Source organism: Eubalaena glacialis, chromosome 2 (genome assembly GCF_028564815.1).
Source record: "Eubalaena glacialis isolate mEubGla1 chromosome 2, mEubGla1.1.hap2.+ XY, whole genome shotgun sequence".
NCBI lineage: Eukaryota > Metazoa > Chordata > Mammalia > Artiodactyla > Balaenidae > Eubalaena > Eubalaena glacialis.
The window spans coordinates 188688801-188705175 of record NC_083717.1 but is presented as its reverse complement, the minus strand read 5'-3'; positions in this window follow the sequence as shown (position 1 = coordinate 188705175).

The window sequence follows — 16375 nt, the reverse complement described above, 5'->3', positions numbered from 1 at the left end:
CACAGAATTTACCTAAGAACTAAATTTGTTACACAGGGGGAAAATCCTTGTAAACCTCACCTATAAATGTTAATGCTCATAAGTTGCTGTGACCAAAAAAAAAAAAAAAAAAAGATGGGAGACCTGTTATCATCTGTCTAAACTTTGTGCTTCCTGGATGGATTTCCTTATCTATATGAAGGGGCCGACTTTTGAAGGTTTTAAAGAATCTACCTGCTTCCTAGAAAAATATTTTAATGTCTATTGTATTTGCCTGTGATTTCTGTGTAATTGAACCATGAGAACTGCAAAATCACTGTTTAAATACAAAGAACTATATCACTGATGAACATAGATGCAAAGATCCTCAACAAAATACTAGCAAACAGAATCCAACAGCACATTAAAAGGATCATACATTATGAACAAGTGGGAATGCAAGGAGTCTTCAATATAAGCAAATCAATCAACGTGATACATTATATTAAAAAATTGAAGGAGAAAAACCATATGATCATCTCAAAAGATGCAGAGAAAGCTTTCGACAAAATTCAACACCGATTTATGATAAAAATCCTCCAGAAGGTAGGCATAGAGGGAACTTTCCTCAACATAATAAAGGCCATATATGACAAACCCACAGCCAACATCATCCCCAATGGTGAAAAACTGAAACGATTTCCACTAAGATCAGGAACAAGACAAGGTTGCCCACTCTCACCACTATTATTCAACATAGTTGTGGAAGTTTTAGCCACAGCAATCAGAGAAGAAAAAGGAATCCAAATCGGAAAAGAAGAAGTAAAGCTGTCACTGTTTGCAGATGACATGATACTATACATAGAGAATCCTAAAGATGCTACCAGAAAACTACTAGAGCTAATCAATGAATTTGGTAAAGTAGCAGGATACAAAATTAATGCACAGAAATCTCTTGCATTCACTAATGATGCAAATCTCTTGCATTCACTGATGATCACTATACACTAATGATGAAAAATCTGAAAGTGAAATTAAGAAAACACTCCCATTTACCACTGCAACAAAAAGAATAAAATACCTAGGAATAAACTTACCTAACTAGACAAAAGACCTGTATGCAGAAAATTATAAGACACTGATGGAAGAAATTAAAAATGATACAAATAGGTGGAGAGATATACCATGTTCTTGGATTGGAAGAATCAACATTGTGAAAATGACTATACTACCCAAAGCAATCTACAGATTCAATGCAATCCCTATCAAACTACTACTGGCATTTTTCACAGAACTAGAACAAAAATTTCCACAATTTGCATGGAAGCACAAAAGACCCCAAATAGCCAAAGCAATCCTGAGAAAGAAAAACGGACCTGGAGGAATGAGGCTCCCTGACTTCAGACTATACCACACAGCTACAGTAATCAAGACAGTATGGTACGGGCACAAAAACGGAAATATAGATCAATGGAACAGGATAGATAGCCCAGAGATAAACCCACGCACCTATGGTCACCTTATCTTTGATAAAGGAGGCAAGAATATACAGTGGAGAAAAGACAGCCTCTTCAATAAGTGGTGCTGGGAAAACTGGACAGCTACATGGAAAAGAACGAAATTAGAACACTCCCTAACACCATACACAAAAATAAACTCAAAATGGATTAAAGACCTAAATGTAAGGTCAGACACCATCAAACTCTTAGAGGAAAACATAGGCAGAACACCCTATGACATAAATCACAGCAGGATTCTTTTTGACCCACCTCCTAGAGAAATGGAAATAAAAACAAAAATAAATAAATAGGAACTAATGAAACTTAAAAGCTTTTGCCCAGCAAAGGAAACCATAAACAAGACGAAAAGACAACCCTCAGAATGGGAGAAAATATTTGCAAATGAAGCAACTGACAAAGGATTAATCTCCAAAACATACAAGCAACACATGCAGCTCAATATCAAAAAAACAAACAACCCAATCCAAAAATGGGCAGAAGACCTAAATAGACATTTCTCCAGAGAAGATATACAGATTGCCAACAAACACATGAAAGAATGCTCAACATCATTAATCATTAGAGAAATGCAAATCAAAACTACAAACAGATATCATCTCACACCGGTCAGAATGGCCATCATCAAAAAATCTACAAACAATAAATGCTGGAGAGGGTGTGGAGAAAAGGGAACCCTCTTGCACTGTTGGTGGGAATGTAAATTGATACAGCCACTATGGAGAACAGTATGGAGGTTCCTTAACAAACTAAAAATAGAACTACCATACGACCCAGGAATCCCACTACTGGGCATATACCCTGAGAAAACCATAATTCAAAAAGAGTCATTTACCACAATGTTCATTGCAGCTCTATTTACAATTGCCAGGACATGGAAGCAACCTAAGTGTCCATCAACAGATGAATGGATAAAGAAGATGTGGCACATATATACAATGGAATATTACTCAGCCATAAAAGGGAATGAAACTGAGTTATTTGTAGTGAGGTGGATGGACCTAGAGACTGTCATACAGAATGAAGTAAGTCAGAAAGAGAAAAACAAATATCGTATGCTAACACATATATACGGAATCTAAAAAAAAAAAAAGAAAACAAAAATGAAAATGGTCAGAAGAACCTAGGGGCAAGATGGGAATAAAAATGCAGACCTACTAGAGAATGGACTTGAAGATATGGGGAGGGGGAAGGGTAAGCTGGGACAAAGTGAGAGAGTGTCATGCACATATATACACTACCAAATGTAAAATAGATAGCTAGTGGGAAGCAGCCGCATAGCACAGGGAGATCAGCTCAGTCCTTTGTGACCACCTAGAGGGGTGGGATAGGGAGGGTGGGAGGGAGGGAGACACAAGAGAGAAGAGATATGGGGATATATGTATATGTATAACTGATTCACTTTGTTATAAAGCAGAAACTGACACACCATTGTAAAGCAATTATACTCTAATAAAGATGTTAAAAAATAAAAAATAAATAAATAAATACAAAGAACTATTAATATCTTAGAATATAAAATAATAATGTATGGCAGATAACAGTGCAGATTTAGCTCATCAATGTCCAGAGAATGAGAGGAAAAGAATTTCAGTGCGGTGTGTGTGTGTGTGCATTAAAGTTGAAAGAAAAACTCTAGTATCTAAAAAAAGGAGAGTGCAATAAAAAGATGCTCAACATCACTTATCGTCAGGGACATTCAAATCAAAACCACAGTGAGATACCACCTCACACATGTCAGAATGGCTGTCACCCAAAAAACTCAAATAACAATATTAGCGAGGATGTGGAGAAAAGGGAACCCTCATACGCTGTTGGTGGGAATGTAAATTGGTTCAGCCACTGTGGAAAAGTGTGGAGGTTTCTCAAAAAACTAAAAATAGAACTACTATGTGACCCAGCAATCCTGGGTATATATCCAAAGAAAACAAAACCCTAATTTGAGAAGATACATGCACCTCAATGTTTGTAGCATTATTATTTACAATTGCCAAGGTATGGAAACAACTTAAGTGTCCATCAACAGATGAATGGATAAAGAAGATGTGATATATGTGTGTGTGTGTGTTTGTATAATGGAATATTACTCAGCCATAAAAAAGAATTAAAAAAATTTTTGCTATTTGCAGCAACATGGATGGACTTGGAGGGAATTATGCTAAATGAAATAAGTCAGACAGAGGAAGACAAACACTGTGTGATATCACTTATATGTGAAATTTAAAAATGCAACAAACTAGTGAATATACAAAAAAGGAGCAGACTCATTGATACAGAGAACAAACTAGTAGGGAAAGGGAAGTGGGGAGGGGCAATATAGGAGTAGGGGAGTAAGAGGTACAAACTATTATGCATAAGATAAGCTACAAGGATATATTGTACAACACAGGGAATATAATCAATATTTTATAATAACTATAAATGTACTATAAAATTATGAATCACTATATTGCACACCTGTGACATATAAAATTGTACACCAACTATACTTCAATTAAAAAAGGGAGGAGTGCATTTAAAAAATGTTCCTCTTCTCTCCTTCTAGTCTTAATATTTTTAGTTATTTTTATTAAAAAAGATTTTGTTCTCCCTACCTGAGACCAGCGCAGAAACATACTGGCTTTACTTAGGTTCCCAGTAGGAAAATATTAGAAGGAGATGCCCAATACTTTTAGTATGAGAAGCGGTTGTGAACCCAGGCTTTTAAAATGACAAAACCCATGGAAGAGGGCATTTCAATGCCTAGTAGAGAGTAAGCACTCCATTTACTTATTTTTATTTATTATCAGCAAAAATTATTATTATTTTTAATAAACTGTTTATTGTTGCTATTATTAACTCAAAGGTGACATAGATGTGGATTATGGTGGAACAGTGAATTGCTGGGTTTTTTCATTGGTTCTTTTGTTAGCCAACTACTCAGTTTTGGGAAAAAATGCAAATCAAGCAGAAATTGGAGTTTCTTCTAGCAGAGTTTCCTGTAGCACCTTTTCATGGTAAAATAAGGTCCCTAAATGTTGGGAAAAAAGGGGGTGTCATTTGCCATTCTCTCGACCTGATCCTCTTTCCTTAGCGAGAAAGGGAGAGAGAAATTCAAAGACCGTCCTTAGAAGGGAAGGAAAAGAGAAAAACCCTTGCTAAATGTTAGTTATTAGAGCTGGACAAATTTCCACTATTAGATAATGTAATTATTCCCCCACACTCTGTTTAATTATCAGGTGTGCAGATAAACTGACATTTTAATTCTTCTTTTAAATATTGAAAATTAATTGAAGAAAAAGCATCATAAAAAGTGGATAATTAAACAAATGTGCTATGAAACAAGGCCATGTGCAATTTTATTTTATGTGTAAATTATATGTAGACCCAAAGGGGATGCATATTATACAGTTTGCTCCCCCATTAGCAGTTCAATAGAGAGACTTTTCCTCTTGGTTTTGAGGAACTCAGTGGAACAGGCAGCACCTTCCAGAGTTGCGTGCAAAAGAAGACTTTTAAAAGTTTGGTTGCTTCTTGGAAAAGAAAAACAAAAACAACAACAAAAAAACGCCTTCCTTTTTCATTGTACTCGGACAGCTTTCTGCTAGCTAGGAAAAGTTAACTTCAGTGGATGGGGGAATCGAAACTACATAGCATCACAGTATCGTAGAAGTGAGTCATTTCACAGCTCGGAGAGAATGCTGAGCACATCTGGTCTGAGACAGACTGGGACCCTTTGCTGCAGTGCTTGCACCTGGACAAACGGCTCCTCCATCAACAAAATACAAAGAACCTAGAAGGGACTAAAAATAACTGTGCATGCGCAGTTGGGGCAAATTATAGACAAGATATAAAAAGACTGAAAAAAAAAAACTCAAGTGGCACTTCTGAAGAGCTGGGAGCAAAAGCAGGGTGTCTGGAGAAAAGCAGGGTTCTGTGCATGCCCCCTGCACACAACACCACCAAAGGGGTGGGCAAAACACCTAAGCCACCCCGCCGGCCTGACCCCATGACCCGCACCGCACCGCATATAAGGAACCAGCCCGCTCCCCCTCGGGGAGCGAACAAGGGAAACTGTTACTTGTTTTCGCTCCCTCCTGCTGCAGCAGGGGCCCCAATAAAGCCTTGCCTGAATTGCTCATCTGGCCTCCTATCAATTTCTATTGATTAAGGAGGCCAAGAACCCTGGTCGGTAACATAACTGGTAAGTCCAAATGAAGAAACTGTATTCCAAGGAACCAAGATTGGCCTCTGATCATATAACTGGACGCTCTGTGTGTCTCTTTTTATCTTTTGCCCATGATCCGTTTTGCTGAATTCAGTTTAAAAGTGTAGAGATTGTAAATTAACTGTGATGAATAATAATTCACCAACTTCACTGAACAACTTGTATGATTCTAGGCAATGAGCAAGATTCAAAGTAAAATACAGAGGAATTCTTACTGTTCCGAAGTAGCCCATGACAACTCCAATCCGAGGCAGCCACTGCATTTCATCTGAGGGTTCACTTTCACTCTCAGTAGCCTTGGAACTGCTCCAGGGTTGTGGGAGCCGTTTCCACTATCAAAACTGCTTTCTTTTGACTCTTCGAGGTTCTCTCAGTATCCATTCTTTGCTTTGACATGTGAATGTTGTTAAGGGGGGAATCACACTTAAAAATCCTTGTGTCTTAGTGGCAATTTATTTGAGAAGAGAGATTAGAATATCTTAACCATCTACTATGAACAAGGACTTCTCAATATCATGTATTGCCTAAAGTTAGAATTGCTTAGTGAAAAGCCTGGCATTAGAATTAAAGACACTGGCCATTGTAAATAGTGTGGCAATGAACACTGAGATGCATGTACCTTTTCGAATTATGGTTTTCTCCTGATTTATGCCCAGGAGTGGGATTGCTGGATGATATGGTAATCCTATTCAGAGTTCTCTGATGAACCTCCATACTGTTTTCCACAGTGACTACACCAACTTGCATTCCCACCAGTAGTACAAGAGGGTTCCCTTTTCTCCACACCCTCTCCAGCATTTATTGTTTGTAGATTTTCTGATGATGCCCATTCTGACCGGTGTGAGGTGATATCTCATTGCAGTTTTTTTGTTTTTGTTTTTTCTTTTTGGATCATAGGGACCTGGGTTCATGCTATTATTTTATTTTATTTTTATTTTTTTTAAATTATTTATTTTTTATTTATTTTTTTAACTTTATTTTTTATTTATTTATGGCTGTGTTGGGTCTTCGTTTCTGTGCAAGGGCTTTCTCTAGTTGTGGCAAGCGGGGGCCACTCTTCATCGCGGTGCGCGGGCCTCTCACTGTCGCGGCCTCTCTTGTTGCAGAGCACAGGCTCCAGACGCGCAGGCTCAGTAGTTGTGGCTCACGGGCCCAGTTGCTCCGCGGCATGTGGGATCTTCCCAGACCAGGGCTCGAACCCGTGTCCCCTGCATTGGCAGGCAGATTCTCAACCACTGCGCCACCAGGGAAGCCCCGCATTGCAGTTTTGATGTGCTTTTCTGTAATACTTGGTGTTGTTGAGCATCTTTTCATGTGTTTTTAGCCAACTGTATGTCTTCTTTGGAGAAATGTCTATTTAGATCTTCCACCCATTAAAAAAAATTAAAATTTACATATAAATAATTCTACTCTTCCATACTCTATCTCATACATAGTTTTAATAAACATTTTCATTTTTGCAATTTTAATGAGGGCAAAGAGAATTACATTATGTGTTTATTTTCTTTGCTGTCATTAAAAAAACCTTTTTAGTTTTTTTTTTAATAAAAATTATATATACAATTAAAAAAAAGAATTAAAGACCAACAACCTTCATTTAGTCAGTGGTATTTGTTTTTGTGTGCATGTGCATGTGTGTGTGCTTTTCTCCATGAAGCCACATTATACTGCACCACTGTCTATGTTTGATTGAGTAGTTTAACCATTATATAGAAGGAAGGAAATTTCCCAGATTTTTAACACTTACTAATGCCACATAAAATATTCCAAATCAATCCTGAGATTAATTCAAATTATGTTATTTTACATTCACCATTAGTAATATTATTTAAAGGAAGCTTTTAATTTCTCTCTGGTTCATGCTGTCAGGACTCTGGATGATTCAAGAGGACAAGGTTGAGAGCCTCTGGTGACATGGAAAGTTTGCCCAGGGAGCAGGTAATGAGGTTTTCTAGGTCAGACTGAGGCAGGTATAAGTTGATAGTGGATTTGCACTGAAGACAGGTAGGGGAACTGAAGTAGTATTGAGGCCTATAATCAGGAAGGACACAAAGATCAAAGCCAAATGGGCATACATCACAAAGAAGATGTGTGGTTTGGATTGGGGCCAGGGGCTCAGTGTCATAAGTCATGAGAGTTCATCAATTCCTATCTCCTAGTGTGATGGGATATGAGATGGGGTTGGACATGGTGGCTTCATAGATGATCAGACAATTTCAGCCACTGCAGTAGGTGGTCCACAGCTAGAAAGAAAGCATCTAAGCTTGCAATTAGGAGACCTGAATTGTCTACATTGGGTCCCTTGGCTCAGCTGGACCATAGTGTCCCATAAAGAGATGTAAATAACAAAAATATAGTTTGGTAGGAAATAACAAGACACGGCAATTGTAAAGGAATTGGGTTTCAAACATTCCAAGGCAGTTATAAGCACTCTCATAAAAGAGCAGGCTTCTACTGCATTTCCTACCGAGTTATTCAGACAAGAGACCTGCTTTGAAATTTCTCTGCAAATTCTCGGAACCCTAATGCACAGCTTGAACCCCAAAGCAGCAGATGTTTTGAAATAGTGTAAATGCACAGAGAATGACTTTCAAGAATCCAATAAAATGTTGGGAGAGGGGTTAAGGATAGCACAACTAAAAAAGCAAACAACACACATTATTCAGATACAACCATCGCTTCTATGCTCATGTATGAAAGGATCCGTTTTCATTACTAAGCTATATCAAGCCCTTTTCCTGATTTTCCCATAATTTAACATTCAATTTATTTTACTACCCATATCACAGATAATTCATAGATAGAGTCTTGAAAATGTGATATGATTCATTTCATTCCCAAGTAACATAAGGCCTTCTGCCTAATTTTCCCATATTTTTACATTCAATTTATTTTACTATCCACATCATAGATAGTGGAGGATAGAACCTTGAAAACTCAATTTGACTCTAAAGGTAGTGAACATGAAATTAGAAATGTATAGCAAAATAGTTACACATTCATTTAACAAACATTTATGGAAAATGTCTCCTGTTCTCTACAACACGGTACTGTAGGAAGTAGAAATGAATATGACACAGACTTCATCAAAGAGTCTATAACTTGGTAGCATTGATGAAACATATATAAAAAGTGAATATGGATGTAAAGTAGCTTTATTTGAAGCCCATAGTGCATTAGGCATTTTTAGCATTTAATCTTTACAAGATCTCTAAGAGACAGATATTATCATTCCCATTTTTCTGATGAGAACCCCAAGTTTACTTAGGTTGACATTATGTGACAAAACCATGATTTAAACCAGGTCAGTGTGATGCAATATCCACAATCTTTTAATTATACCATACTACTTTCTAATGAAATACAGACCAAGTTGCGAAATTGATCAATGTTGAAGACAAAAGCAAAGAACTGGGAAAGCTTTTGGGGTTTGGGGACAAAGGGATGGGAAGGAGAGACAGAGTCTAGAAGAATAAGTAAGGAAGGCAGCACAGAGGAGATGACGCTGGTCTTGAAAGATGGTGAGTTGGGACAGGCATGTGGGCACACATGCACGGCTCTGCCAATGCAAGTGTGTGCTGTATATATACATGTATTACTGAGCCATTTGTTACAAAAAAACTGGACCAATATGTGTTTCTTTCCATAGAAAACATCATTCTTGGCTTTTAGGCTTTTAATCACACCACACAGTGCCTTCCTGGAGCTTTTCCTGATGCTCTAGATGCCCTTCATCTTCTTTGAGAGATAGTACATCATTTAGAAAAAATAGCTGCAAAGATGAGAAAGGTTGGAAGGAAAAGCAGATGACCTCACAAGATGAAAATATTTCTGTGCTGCTTATCTGGGCAGGGGACCTTGACAATGGTTGGATGGACAGTCCACTCTGACACGTTTTTTGGTTCACTGTGGTTAAAGGGATTGTAACCCACATGTTACTACAAAAATACGGATGATTGTGGTGCAACCTAAGTTGTTCTGGAGCTGGGGGAGGTTGTGATCATATCCCTCACTTCTGGATGAGAAACTCAGAAAGATGAATAGACTTTCTCAAGGTCACACAGCAAATAGGTCAGGCTGATGTGATAAGAATCTTGCAATCTCAATAATTCCATTAGAGATGATTAAAAAGTTTTCATACAGTATTTAGGAAAGTAGCATAGAAATATCTGTTAATACTGGAAGGCATTTGATTTGACTATTTGCCTTAGAAATTTTGGCCTCTATGGATCTCAGTTTCCCTATTTGTAAGGCTAGGAGATTTTTGAGCAAAGCAATCTATAAAATCCTTTCCATTAAAAAATGCTGAAGTCTATGACCACTTTGTTGCAAGCGCTAAATAAAAGAGTGGTGACTAAGGGACAATTCTTATTTCCAAAATACTATGATCTTGATTTATTTGAACTAATTATTTAACAGAGGAAATAATCACAAGGCAATACAAAAACCACACTCAATAGAGCTCTGAATGAATTTGAACCATTTTCTAAAACGTGTGCTAGTGTAAGGGTGTGTGAGTGTGTGTGTGTGTGTGTGTGTGTTGTGCAATCATGGCTAACTGAGAAGTTAGATCATATTATTGATTTTAATTATTAGAGTAGCCTACAGAGCTTACAGCCAAGTCTCAGTTTCCTAGAAGGTAAAATGGGTAATTCCTTCTTCTTATCTAAATGGCCACCAACACAATAATAATGATAACAGCTAACACCCATTAAGTTTACATTCTGTCTTACATCCTCCACCAAGCACTTTGTCACATCAACACCTGTAGTCCTCAACACAATCCAAGGAAGCAGGTGGCATCTTCATTCTGATTTTCCTCAGCAGAAAGGCACAAGGAAATTAAGCAAAGGTCACTCAGTGAGATGTAAAAGACTTAATCTCAAGTCTGAACTTCCACACACCACTCTGGGCTGCTTCCCAAGAAGAATAAGTGACACAACTTGTTATAAAGCATCTAGCTCTATGTATTGTTTGATAATAATGGTTATTATTATCTGAGCAGAGATCTCCAAAAGGCTGGCCATGAGTACCGCCAGGTCCATGCAAAGATTTTGGTTGACCTTCAGAATGGTGTTTTTGGATTTTATAGGAGCCTATATTTAAAGTTTCTTTAAAAATTGGAAGAGCTATAAAGCCTACAGTCCCATAGGTTCCCATATCATCATTGACGGGGGCTGCGTATCTATCTAGTGGCTCCCTCCTTTGACCTGGAATGGATTCATTGCTTTGCCCCAAGTCCTAGCTGACCCAAGTCTTCATCTGTGCTACCTTCCTAACCTAAAGGATATTAGATTTCTACCCACTATCATAGAGAGTTCTGGATGTCTTTCCTTAAACTGCTAATATGCCCTGGCCTAAGCAGATAGATATAGTTAGATAAACAGCCATCTCTATTAGCTCCTCACCTTGTATTTCTGTAGATGAGTCACGTTTCTCTGATTTGCCTGGGAAATAAGACTTTAATATCCTGAGCGTTGTACACTCTGCCATTATTGAAATGTCACCTAGATTAAGAAAAAAAAAATTCTGCTCTTGCCATTTTCTTACCTTGCTATTTCAGTTTTGTTCTTATCTCCTCCTAGGAAAGCATGTGGTGAATGTGAAAAACAATAATCATAGCACATGGATGACAATTTGACTCAGTAATGATTAATACCTGAAATATAATCATCTTCCCTTTCTTCATATACCTGTGTTCCCATGCCTTGGGTCCCTTAGATATGTCAGTCCCCCCAGTAAGAAAATGGTCTCTGGGATCAATGAGAGCATTAGTTATGTTTTCTTTTCTTTTTTGAATTTTATTTTATTTATTTATTTTTTATACAGCAGGTTCTTATTAGTTATCTATTTTATACATATTAGTGTATACATGTCAATCCCAAGCTCCCAATTCATCCCACCACCCCACCCCGCCACTTTCCCCCCTTGGTGTCCATACATTTGTTCTCTACATCTATGTAGTTATGTTTTCTGTTGCAGGGTAGGAGTTTGTATATTTCTATGCGGAGATGGGGGGGGAATGAGAGGAGACTTTATGAGGCCCACAGATTTCAGTGGTAATTAAATATATGTGTTGATCTGTGATTCCCTTAGCCTAGCTTTCCTCTACAATGGATAAAAAATGCATTACTCACTTTTCCAACTAAATAAAGCTGTTCTAAGAAAAATACATGTTGAGATACCGAAAGAAGCCAAGGCTCTATTTCTGAATGTTCACACCAAAAAGTGATTAAAAAGAAGAAAATACGAGAATCATACCAAACAGCATCATACTCCTCTCTCTAGCTCCATAATGGAGGATGCCCCATCGGGAACAGAAGTTAATAACCTGTCCCCAGTATGCACACACATAAGGTAACAAGCACAGGGCGGAGTTTCTGTAAACTCAATCCTTAATCTGAGTTCACAGTGCAGGTGAAGCTGGAGAATGCCTGCTTTGGCTTCTTCTTTCTTTCCCTCCTCCCTCCCTCCCTCCCTCCTTTCCTTCCTTCTTTCCTCCTTCCCTTCCTTCCTTCCTTCCTTCCTTCCTTCTTTCCGTCCTTTCCTTCTTTCCGTCCTTTCCTTCTTCTGTCCTTCCCTCCATCCTTTCTAGAGGATGATCACTCTTTGGTCTTTACATTTATGGCTGTTTATTCTCCAGTCCAGGAAAATTTGAGGATTGCCTGGGGGTCTCTGGGACAAGAAGATGTAATGTTGACTTTAATGAACAAATGGTATCCGGAGGGAAAACATCTTTTAAGCGTCAGATTTTGATAGAGAATTTGCCTGTGGGGTGTCTAGGAACCTGGACAGGGAAACATGTCTTGACCTTATGGGAAGCAGGGGTGGTTTCTCAGCCTTCCAAAATGATCTGGCTGCAAACTTGAGGTAACGTACATTTTTTTTGTCATTGGCAGATTATTTAAATAAAACAATCACATTTTCAGAAAGGGAGGATTGTAGAATATGCAACAGCAGAGACAAGAATATCCTAACTGAATATAAATGTTCATAATGTTCTTGGCTTTTCTTTCAGGGAGATAAGGAATCAGAGTCTTTTTGCAAATAGTATTGATTATAGATATATATAGAAACAGAAATAATAATGATGGATATATATTTCTTCCCTCATTATATAAAGTTATATATTACATTATATAATTATATATTATATTATATTGTTATATTATATTATGATGGAAGAAATATGTATCCATCATTATTATTTCTATCATTGTCAGTCACTTCCTAGCTCTTTGAACACAACAGAAAGTTGTATGACTTCTAGCTTCAGTTTACTTTTCTAGAAAATTGGCACGATGACCTACACTTGCAGAGATGTTATAAATATTAATGTGACATCTGACTCTTGGAGCCACTCTGTACTTGACCAGCTTACTTGGAGCATCTTGACTACAACGACCCTGCCTCTGGTTCCCCAAGCTCTGTGCCAGGCACATAGTAAGCACTTGGTGTGTGCTTGTTGAGCACAACTTGAAGAGAATTCTGCCTTTCATTCTTCACAGTCTTCCAGAAAGGCACCATCTACTGACATCTGAAGTGCCAAGAGTTTGTGCTTGGGCTGAGGGTCTCCATTCCTCATTGATACAACTCCGAGTCTTCCTGGAGAGACCTCTAAAAGGTAGTTAAAGTGCTTCCAAACACAGTGTAATCTCCAGAACATGTTCTTAGATATTCAGTGAGTAAGAGAATTCCTCCTTGGTAGTGCTTTCTCTTCCACCCCATCATGCATAGCAAGCATGCTCTTGGATCTTGTGTCTTCAAGAAAAGCAAATATGTGGATCTCAGAACAAATTTGCAAAGACCTAGCCTGCTAGTCACCCACATGGCAGTGATAAATAAAGAGCCTCAGGGGTCATATTTATCCAAAACTTCTTTCTCTGGAATTCTTGAGTTATGACTATTAAGTTGCTCGTTCTTTCTTTCTTCATGGTTTCAATCAACACTCTCCTTTTCAGTGCTTGCTGTTTGCCACACGCTGTGCCACAGAGGTTTCTCCCTTGAAGCCCCAAATATTTTATGTCAACATGTTTGATAAAATCAACCAAAACAATAACTTTCTAAAATGAGCTATATCCATGCTGTCTTCTGTCATTTGAAAGTGAGGTCCCTGAACACCATCCCACTTTTATCATGATTCAGGGCCATCCTTATGCACACAGTAAAAATCCCTTGTAAAAAGGAATGTAGTGAGAACTTCTGTTTGTCTTATTTATTGAATGGCACCACATTGCATCCTTATAAAATCTGTTTTGCATAGTTTTCTGCCTTCTCCACTTCCTGATTATGCCCTATGACCACCAGTGTCCCCAGCTTCTTGTCTACCTACTTGTAATACATTTTCTATTTTTTAAATTTTTTTATTTACCTGGGCTTGGGAGTGAGAAAACCAGGAAGGGAAGAGTAACGTGTGTCATCAAAAATATCAATGGACTAGAGTTGCAATTCTTATTCTGACACGTACTAGTTATGCCGCTGAGCAAATAACTTTAAATCTCTGATCTTTATTGACCTCACTTTAAACTGGGAAATTATTCAACTCCGTCTTGCAGCATTGTTGAAGATATTAGCCATGCTGCTTACCGAGCTCTAGATCAGTGGCCAAAATGCTGCCATTGTTGGAGTACACAGAATCCTTCCTCCCTTGAATATGTTGCAGCATACATCTTAAATGTCCAGGTGCATCTCTGCTTTCTGTACCTTGGCTAATAATAATAAAAGGGGTGAGTTACTGAAGCCATGCATTTTAGGTCCATTACCTTCGCTAACCCTCACAGCAATGCGGTGATGCTGGCGCTGCAGTGCTTATTTTGCAGATAAGAGCATAGCAGCTCAGGAGGTTAAATAGCTTGTTGAGATCACATAGCTAGTAAGTGACCCAATCCTATGTTTCTGACACCCAAACCATGAATCATTTCACTGCAATGGACTTCCTCTCTGAGAATAAGACAGGTTTGCAGAGAGCAGAGTAATGGATCATGGCGGTGTAACTCTACCAACCCCAGGAGGCAGCCAGCTGCTCTGAACATTGATTATCTTTGGCAGACCATCACATTTGAGGCCATGAAAGATTCAGGTATTGGGACAGGACAGATTGTTTCTCTTCTACACCTCTGAGCTCAGTGCTTGGGGACCAGGATCTGCTTGATGTTTTGGGGATCCAGCTCTCTGCCTTCCTGCAGAGTGGCAGGTATAATGTATTTAAGAGATGCTGGACTGACCAGGTGAGAATTTATGTAAGCTGGAACCATTAAGTGGCTTAATTAATCAGGGCATTTAACTCATTAGCTTTCTGTTCCTGGGACTAATAAATCTGAACCCGGTGCTGCTAATCACAAAATAAGTCAAGTTTCGCATTTTGTCCCTCTCCTCTTGAGTGGAGTGATGAGAGAGAACAGGAGAAAGGGAATAATAACAAACCCAGAGAAACGATGATTGGCAACATCAAAGGGTGAAGTTGAGAATTCCGAGCCTAAGTCAGGATTACATGGGAGAGTGTGATGACACTTGTGTCCAAAAGGAACCCGGGATGTCACTTGGTCATCCCCCAAGGATGCCAGTGTGGGATGGCCACGTCCAAGCCATCACATAAACTTTTGTCTGTTGGGTGACATCCTGTCATAGTATTTGGGAATTGACTTGCTCAGAGCTACAACATGGAATGGAAACTACCGGAGGCCAAGCCTCATCTCTCTGCTTACAAGTGAAGCATGTGCATTGCCTCCTAGTTGCTCAAACTCACTTATCTTACTTGTTGGGCTTTCGAGATGAGTGGCATTCTATCATTCTCTTATCTTGTCACCAAAATAGCTTACAAACTCATGTCTCTTCCTCTAGTCTCACCATTTCTTCTCCAACATAACAGCCAGATTTATCTTTTTAAAATAGAAATCATGATGCCATCTCTCAGCCTGAAATCCTTCAGTACCCTCCCATTACCTTCAACATCAAGTTCAAATTCATTAACATGCCCAGCCAAGCCTTCCTTTAAGTTTCATCTCCCACTCCCACCATCTCTAGTCCTCTCTTCCAGGAAGGGCACGGTGCTCATAAATAATATGGAACGATTTGCATTTTCCTAAACATTCCACCCTCTTCCAGCAGTCTGTACCCTAGTGCACTCTATTTTGTTTAGAATGCCCTTCCTTTTCAGTTGGGAATATTCCTTCACTTCCATCATTTGATGGCTCAGACATCACCTTCTCAATCAAGCTGTTCTTGACATCTTCAGGCTTCAAAAGCCTTACTTGGGATCCTGCTGTACGCTTCGTAAAGACCTTACATTTCTCCTGGGCGCTCACCTCTTTGCATGTCTGTCTTCCTTTCTAGACTCCCAACTTCTTGGGGTCAGGAACAGTGTATTACTAATCATGATAAGCAGCCTGGTATGTCATGTTTGAATAACCCTGAATGGTGCCCAGCAGCTTTCTAAGATGCAGTGACACTGGCTGGCATTCTGTTACCCCAGATGTGGACCAAGCTGAGATCCACATCTCAGCTTGAGAACAAAAGTGGAGCCCACAGAGGCCATTGAAAACAAGAGGATGGTAAAGAGAAGCCGATATTAGGAGAGAAAATCTGGGGTGAGAACAGTATCCTCCAAGGAGGATTTTATGGGGTTTTGCCACATGTTGTCCAATGAAAAACATTTCTCTATCTTCCCATGACATTTTCAGCAAAATAGCTATTT